Below are 9,977 nucleotides of genomic sequence, written 5' to 3'. Positions count from 1 at the left end.
TAATTTTTTTCTGTTTTTTTTTTTTTTTTTGTTTTATTATTATATTGTTAGCCGGCAAATTAAACAATGTATATATTATTGAATCGACTCCAAAACCATGGATGTATGCGTATGAATGTATGAATGTGTGTATGTATGGATGTATGTGTGTACCTACACATCAATATACAACATGCGTAGAAATGAGCATCAGTTTTTGACTCCCTCTAAATTGCGCCAATTATTGTAACTTGTTGTCATCTTGTTGGCAATACAGACAGATAATGCACAAACATCAAAATATATGTACAAGCTAAAATCCAGTTGAAATACATTTTACATAAAAGTGCATCCACATCTGGTTAAAAGTGTCGTCTTGCTTTATTATTATTTTTACTTGGAAGCACTGCACAATATCTAGTCATAAAATGCCGTTTAAATAAATGTGGCAAATGTGAAACTGAGGAAGTAACAAAAGCAAATTAATATTTCGTTATTGTAGTATTATGTGCGAATATGACTATTTGAAAATTATATTATTCGTATTTAAAAAGAGTCGGCAAACAAACGGCTCACTTTATGCCCATTGTTTGATTAACAACAACTAGCACAATGGAAACAACAACAAAAAATTAAAATTTAATATTGAAATTATGCATTATTCATAAATAATGTTATAATAGTTGTTTTTGTTTATTCCTCTATTACAGTCATGCAAAATTGCTCATTTTCTATGATAATCCAATGAGCTAAATTGTTATCGAGTTGCGATATCGATATTGCTATCAATGCATCGATAGTTTTCACAGTGTTTAAACATCGTTGTACTTTTTTGTTTGCATCAAATAATATAAAAAAATTCAGAATTATTGTCTGTTGCATTCTTTTAATAGAATTCGGTCTTTAATTATTTTTCTTTTATTAAATTTAATCTATATTTACAAACAATTTTTAGTATATTTTTAAAATACTTACAATTAGGCGCGTAAATTTAAACAGCTGTACAGGTTTTACATTTGTTTAGAGAATTTGGGATTAGAACATAAATATTTTAATATAGTTTTTTTTTGTGAATTACCTATATATATGTATATTAAAAGTCAACTTAAAAAAAAAACGTATTTTATAATTCAATATACACAGTTGTCCAATTTATCTCTGCTCAGTCACGCATATTTGTTAAACTTTTAAATTAACTAAATAAAATATACCAAATTAATCAGAAAAGTATGAAAAAATGTAAATATACATGCTTTCAGTTGAGAACAAGGAATTTTCCTGTTAATTTATAGTTTACAAGTTTTATTTAACAACAGCAACAAGTGGCGTACTACATGTTATATATGGTCACATTGTTTTAGCCCACAATCACAGTACTTATCGAATATTTTTTTTATATCGATAGGGAATAGTGTTATTGTTGATATCGGTGAGTCGATTGGTACCTTAATTCTACAAAGTTTGTAAATATTGAACAAAATGTTATTTCAACATTTTTGAAATAACATCCTTACTGAGCTGCAGAGTCATATAAACAATTTGGCTATTACGTATCATACCATATCAACAGTTGTTGACCAACAAAAGATTAACAAATGTGTTCGAGTGGATTGTTGAGTATATACATGCATATATACATACATACACATATATTTACATACATATTAAAAAATGTAGTAACAAATCCTTATATTTTACAGTCCATTCGATTTGGATCATACCTTGCCGGAAGTAAACAATAATATTTTAAAACACACTAGCTGAATAGTCAAGTATTTAGACAAATTGGCTGTTTTTAGACTTACGCCTGTCAACATCAGCGTATTTTCAACCTTTAAGATTGATGCAGCAGCTGCATGTCTATAATTAAATATCTAAGTTGCACTGAATGTAATTGCATATGAAAATCGATTGTCATAATCAAAACAACAAATTGTTATCTCCATTAGATTGATTTTATGTCATAATCTTATATTACTAACTTAATTTGCATTTACGGCTGCATTTTAAAATAATGTTCAAAAGCTACAGCTTGTTCATATTTTTGATAAGCGTTGATTGAAGTACATGCTTTGGTTTGTGTCTTAGCTTATTGAAGAAATTTACAAGTGCTTTTGTTACATACTTATTCTTAACTGACTCGAATATGATAGACCAGCAAATAGCTATAATAATACAAAAAAAACAACAGCAGGATAATAAAGTATTAATTAAGGGAATAAGCAATTGCCGAGATGTTCGGTCGCCTAAACTAAGACATTAAAGCAACTTTGAAACGAACATTTTATACTTTACGTGTATGGAAGAAGAAAAACTGAAATTTAGTATTGAGAAAGTCAGTGATGTCGCAGTGTATTTGATTTGATAATTCGATATTATAAAAGGTGGTCTATAATAAAAACTTAATTAAATCTCAGCATCCTCCATTTCTGCAGGGGAGTGCAGATGGCAACGAATCAAACTAAATGTCGTCCCTATGGAGTGAGTTTAGCCATCGCTGTTTACGATAAGAAGGGTCTATAATCGGGTGATATTCATAATTACCTCGCAAACATTGAGTTGAGATCTTAAAATGTTCCAATGTCAGCAATTTAGAAGCTAATTCAAAATATATAGTAAAGACTATAAACAGAATTTTCTGTTTATGAACAGCGAAGTAATAAGTATTTTTTTATTTTTTTGCAATTTCATTCAGATTTTTAAAAATTAAAAAATCATATATTGCTTTAGCGCTAAATATGAATCCCAAAAACTATCTTCGGCTTGCAGTGCAAGGTGCAGCACAATCTTAAGTCCACCTACCGAAAATTACGATATTATCAAGATAGCGCCCTCTGTTGAAACAAATTACATGAATCTGCTGATAATAGTGTACCATCAATTAGCTTTGGCCCTAGTACACTGACTCAATAATGGATATACATATGTATACATTTGCCGATCTATCTGATTAAATAAAAAAAAAACACTTTCGGACTGATATTTGTGCTACATAGCTACAAACAGTAAGTCGCTTACTAATTGATATACTAATAGATCGAATTTTTCTACTCAAATCAACAGCTATTCACTAGCGCCACCTGGTGTCGCGAAATACAACCCAAAACAGCTGGCTTTCGTGTCATATCATTCAGCTTTTCTGCAGTACAATATGTCAAGTAATGTGACCATCTGGTACCAAAATAATGGAGTATAAGTTGGCGCAGAATTTGAATTTCTAAACATTGTATTGGGTTGTTAAATATTAAGATTATTGATGTTCTTTGGGAAATGTGATCAAATGGTAAATGGTGGTTAAATTAAATCAAACAAGTAGTTTAGGTTTTTTTCGGGAGTGAATGCTGAATTATATTCATATTTTTAAAAACCCCTAGAATTCTTTAAATTCGTAAATTTTATTATTATTCTATAGTTTTTTAAATTAATAAATTAATTTTGTTATTATACATTTCTAATAAATTAAATTTTACTTATATATTGTAATCATTTTAAAAGTATTACTGGAATAATTTCTTTGTATAATTAATGTATTCGCAATTGCTGGCACTAATTTTTTTTATACTTTTTGATATTTGGCTATTTCCAAATTTCTCTAGTTATTCAAATAACTATGAATATAGTATTGAATTGACGTTCTTGGTAAAAATTTGCTCATCATATAATAATATACGGATTCAAGATTTTGTTCTTTTTTTTGTTAGTGAACTCACAAAAAAATTTATTAATTTTTTACAGTCTTTGGTTTCACATTATTACACAGAAAAAATATTGTCATTATAAAACCTTTTGTATACGAACCGACTTGAGTTTGAACTTCAAACTTTGAACCCAAGACCAACAACCACATAGCGCAAATAAATTGTGCGGCATCTCTACTTACTGAGCCAAGAACATAAACAGCCAAATTTAGGGTCTAATTTTGCAGGAAGGAAATTTCACTATTTTAAAAAACCAAAGCTGGAGGAGTTTGAACCCAAGACCTAAGACCAACCAAATGGCACAAATGAATTGCGACATCTCTACTTTCTGAGCAAAGTGCATGAATACCAGAATTAAGGTTCTAATTTTGAAGAAAGGAAATTCCACCATTCGATAAAACAAGAACTAAATTCTGTAATTTAAGATCTTTTCGATTTTAAAAGATTATTAAAATTCAAAACGATGATTGAATAACAAAATCTTGTTTTAAAATTATTCAATCTACAAATCTGGTTTAAAGATTTTTGAAGATCGAAAAGTGCTTAAAAAGATTTGCAATCTTCATTTCAATTTGAAATATAAAGTTCTTGAAACAAGATTTTAATTTTAAAATAATAGTTTTTTAATCTTAAAATGGATAAAAATCTTGATTTAACATTTTAGATCGAAAAAATCGTAAATCAAGATTTGCAATTTACTTATAAATCTAGAATAAAACATTCCATAAAACATTAATCATAAAATAAAACGTTTAAGATGAATTTATGTTAATTTTATAATATTTATAATAATATTTATAATAAAATGTTTAATTTAATTTTTTAAACCCAAAAATCTCATTTCAAGATTTTTTTGGAAAATTCGAAAATTAACACTGGTGTCGAATCTACTTTTAAATTGAGATTTTTCTCGCGGTGTGTAAAGATATTATTGTTAGGTAATTGTTAAATTTGATGTTAATCGCCTTTATGTAAATGAAATAAACATTTCAGTTGAGACGCCACGTGCCCCATAAAGCCAATCAGCAGTTGGCGCTAATCGAGGAATAAATATAGTTTACTTGGCTCAAAGTCGCCTCCTTTTATCGTCTTTTTTTTTGTTTTTTTGTTGTTGCCTGTCACACGGATTTTCCCATAACGAACGTTTTTGTTTGCCACTTTCAATTGGCGCAGGTTACTCAAGGGACACACAAATTCAAAGGCTCGAGGACAGGTAGCATTAAAAACAACAAAAAAAAAACGAAGAAGAAGAAGGGAAAAGAACAACCAGTTGCAATTTGTAGTTGGGCCAATTAATGTCTCATTGTATGTGGCTATTTGTGAGCTAGTTTTGCGTTCGTCGCACGTTGCTTTGAAGCCTTCTTCTTCCAGCATTGACTTGACCACCTTTTTATTTGTATTTCGCAAAAGGGCAGCTAAAGCAAGAACAATGTGTTTGCTGCCCCCGTTTGAATGCGAAAGTAAAACGCCGTCACACACACACACACACACTTGCATAAACACACACAGTAGGGCGGCTGAAGATCAGAGGGGAATGAGAGAGAACAGCGGGGTGCCCAACTGATTATCATTTCGACACCCCATTTACTGTGTGTACTACAAACGGCGGCTCTTCTTCATCTGAGTGTGTGTCTCGTTTTTCCTTTGCGTTTTCCCGATTCCCTCTCTCTCTCTGTATGTGTGTGTGTGTGATGTATTGGTTCTGCTTAAGACAAGAGGCAAGAGACTCGTGAACAAGTGCGCGCAATCGAAGATAGTTTCAGATTTGTGTCATATGATTTCCAGGAATGTGTTAGAATCCTATTGTTTCATCGTCGGCGTTTTGCAGAGAGACCAAACCGAACATGCTTGTAAATTGATGCTGTTGACATTTTTAGTGCAAATAGCGCATGCAACAACATTCAACATTCTCGATGCCAAGAGATCCAAGAGAACCGAGAGCACTTTTGTTGCCAACTGTTGCCCTTCCAAAATTTCTTAGAGTTTCCAGTTTCTGCACTTGTACTTCTAGACTCATAGGTATCCCTATAATACTCATCTATTATGTTTTAGTATCCATTTTAGTCGTAAAAAACAAGTGTACAAGCCGACCACAATGTAGAGAAAAGGTATTCTATTATATTACATTGAGATCAGATAAAGATTGTAAAAGTTATTTAAGAAATACTTTTGTATGGCAAAAAACATCTATTGCAATGGGGAAGTATTGTATTAATATACCAAATATAGTCTTCAGTATATGTTAGTATTTTTGCGGCAACTCATATGGTAGAAGATAATACAATATGTATAAAATACATTGCGATCAATTAAAAATTGTACAATATAGTTAAGAAATACCTTTGTATGGCAAAAAACATCTATTGCAATGGTATGTTTAGTATTCTATGGTATATTTTGGAATGTAGTATTGTATTATTATACCAAATATCGACATATGTTTGTATATTTGTGGCATATTTGTAGAATATGTTTTTATTGACACTCTTTCCTACTTGCTTGAGTTTCCACAGAAATGTTTCGATCATTTTATTTTCTTCCTTTTCTTCCCAGTTTTGGTATTTTTTATGATATATTTTAATTGTATTGGTATATTCATATAATATCATATATTCCAACATTTTTAATTTCTTAAATCTTTAAATAATTTTAATTATTTTTGCTCAGTTTTAACATTTTGTTTACTCGATGGTTGAAGTATATCGATATACTAAATATGGCCTTAGGTTTATTTTTTGGTATATTGATTTGGATTCGTTTGCTTTTATTGAACCTGAATAGCGAATATCTTACAGTCGATTTCACTCTACTATAGCTATTTAACTTACTTAAAATTAACATGATTTTTATACGAAATCTTAAAAACAACTGCAAAGTATTTGTTCAACCTTGTCAATTTTGAAATAAATTTTGAATTGATTGATTATGAAATTCATGATTCTTAAAATAAAAATGCTTGATGCTTATCAATTTTAAAAATGAATTTAATTCAAGATACAAAAACCGTTGTGATGGTAATTGTTGCAATGCGGAATGAATCTTAATTTCAATTACATTTGCTTTTATTTGAATATTTTTAAAGTTATTATTAAGAGCAGAATAATGAAAATAATATAAATGTAAATTTTAGTTCATATAAACAAGTATTCTATTATTATACTTTAGGGAACATTCAAATATATAAATTTATTTTTGATTATGAACTTTTTGCATTAGGATATTGATAATGATGAATTCAATAGCATCAATCATGTAAATAATGGAGGAGATAAAGTATATTTGCTTAAGAATCACCTCATTAGCTTATCTGGGTCTAACAACTTACTTATCTAATCCCAACAATGCACTAAAACGGAATTGCCTCGCCAAGAGTTGAATACATTTTAACCTTGAAAGAAAATACAAAGTTTCCAAAGGTCTAATCCCATTTGATTAGAGGTAAATCATAAAACATACGTATTTGTATCATATATATTTATTATATTATATTTAAGATTGAATGTTTTTATCTTACGGAACGCTAGATAAAAGATTTATTAATGTTCCCTTCAGAAGAAAAGCAAATATCAGCAAGTAAAATTCGAACAGAGTTTTCACGATATTCCCAACAAAAGTAAAAAGTTATAATTTACTCTATCTGAATATGGGATAAAATTCTTTGATCTTTAAGTTTGCCATAAAATATTAATAAAAATTGCATTAGCAAGTATGCGAATTTTGGTAAAATTATAATATGGATGCAACTATGTTGTTATAATAATTTGATTAGCATTATAATGATGTATATAGTATCAAAAATATAAATAAACTATGGTTCAAATTCATTTGTGCTGCTTTTGCTTGCTTTCAAGAGAAATTCCTAACTTTAGAAAAGTTTTGAGACTTTCACCTGCAAAATTAAAAGGAGCAACAATTTATGTTGGATCTTGTAATAAATATTCCAAAGATTAATTTTGTATTTGTAATTTAGTTATTTGTGAATGTAATAAAAATAAAATTAAGATGTAATGTTAATAAGTGTTCTTAATGAAACAATTTTGGAATGAGGTACTTTCCAATTTTCAATGGGTAGCTAAATGTCAACTATAATAAATGCAAAATGCACTATGACAAAAAAAGTAAATAAAATGAAATTATGCTAAATGAATTTATTGAATATGGTCAAATATTCAATTCAATTATAAAAATAGAAATATAGTATATCAAATGATGCAATATTAAAATTCAGAAATGCAAAAAAATTCGAATACTTAGTTCAAACAAGTAAGCAAGTTACAGTCGAGTGTGCTCGACTGTGAGATACCCGCTACCCATTTTTAGTAAAGGCAAAATATTGCGGTATTATTTTAAAAATATACCGAAAATACCAAAAAATACTAAAAATATACTAAATGATGTGTTTGGTATATCGATATAGTACACCATTCAAAATATACCATAGACGGCACAATATACCAGATTGTCGGCCAAAGCAACTCAGACCCCTTGTAAGTAGGCGTTTTTGCCCATACAAAAGTATTTCTTTAATAACTTCGACAATTTTTATCTGATCGCAACCAAATTTTCAGGAATCATAACTACTATAGTAGTTATTGTATATACCAAAATTCGCAACTCTAGCTTTCAAAGTACGCTTGTTATTATTTATTTTTTTGATTTGCGGGGCCGGAAGTGGGCGTGGCAAAATTTTGAAACAAACTTGATCTGCGTGCAAACATAACAAATGCTGTAGAAAAAAAATTATAGCTCTATCTCTTATAGTCTTTGAGATCTAGGTGTTCATACGGACGGACGGACAGACGGACATGACTAGATTGTCTCGACTGTTGACGCTGATCAAGAATATATATACTTTATAGGGTCGGAGATGCCTCCTTCTACCTGTTACATACATTTCCTGTCGGCACAAAGTTATAATACCCTTCTACCCTATGGGTAGCGGGTATAAAAATAGAAATATAGTATATCAAATGATGCAATATTAAAATTCAGAAATGCATTAAAATTCAAATACTTAGTTCAAAAAAGACTAAATAGTTTTAACAATTTCTTTTTTGAACTAAGTATTCGAATTTTGATGCATTTGTGAATTTTTAGTATTGGATGATTTCAGATTTTTCTATGATTTCTATTAATTTATCGTATCGAGGGACCTAATATCCATTATACTTTGAAGAAGATACTATTTTGAATGTAGCATATAAAAATAAAGTATTTGAATCGTAGTCGAATAGTGGAAATGTTTTGCAAATTGCAAAAGTGAGATATTTGCGAGCATGCATGTGTTCATAGATCTGAAAGGCAATTGTTGAGAAACCCCCAGATTTGTGCTCTAATCCTTGAAAGCATAGAGCACAACGAGCAAAATATTTGCAGACAGTGAAAGGATTTAAATGCGAAAATCCCATAAATCCAATTAACATTAAGCTGCATATCAGGCAAAGCGAGAGTGAGAAAGATAGAGGGAGAGAGGGAGGGAGATAACGGGTTAGAATGTTGAAAACAGATTAAGAAGCGTTTCGGGTCACCCCGAAAAATGTAATGAAACATTTCATATGAAGTTGCAAGACTGACCGAGTGACTGACTGACTGACTGAAAGACTGACCATGTGCCAAGATATGCAGATAGCGAGTTGACTTCAACTTCGACTTCGACTTCGACTCTTTGGCTACCTGATGCTCAACACAGTTTCGATAAAGTCAGGCCAAAAAGGGGTGACGCTTGATGCACAACTTTGCTTGCGGATTACCGCAGACGATCCTTTGACTTTTCCTGCTAAGCGATCATAAAGTGTGGATTATGCATTTATGGCCCCCAGCTACCTCCCAGCTCTCTCTCTCTCTCTCTCTCTGTCTCTCTCTGTCTCAGTCTCGCGTTCAGTTCAAGTCTCTCTTTCGCTTTTCACAACTTGGCTGGGTGCGGTTTAATCCGAGACCACCAACAAAAGATCATGGCGCGTTCATTTAATCTGCTCAGTTGGATGCAAATTGTATCTCAGGCGTAGCGTGTTCCCTTTACCTCTTACCTTTCTCTTACTAGGTACTACAGGATAATCCTCACTAAATCCGAGCCGAAGGGATTAGCATATCATTTTGCCAGAAAATCCAAGCAGACACCATCCAGAAGCTTTCTTCGTTTGTTTGACTGTTTTGGTTAATCGCATAGAAGTCAACGCAAAAGCTAAAACTAAGAAAACAACAACAGGTAAAAATTACTTTACATACAAATAAATCCATCTTGGATTATCCACATATATAAAAAACTATGATCTCAGAGGAATGTAAATATGTCAAATGAAA

The sequence above is a fragment of the Drosophila albomicans genome, chromosome X, assembly GCF_009650485.2.
Source record: "Drosophila albomicans strain 15112-1751.03 chromosome X, ASM965048v2, whole genome shotgun sequence".
Classification (NCBI taxonomy): domain Eukaryota; kingdom Metazoa; phylum Arthropoda; class Insecta; order Diptera; family Drosophilidae; genus Drosophila; species Drosophila albomicans.
This window is presented reverse-complemented; position numbering follows the sequence as displayed.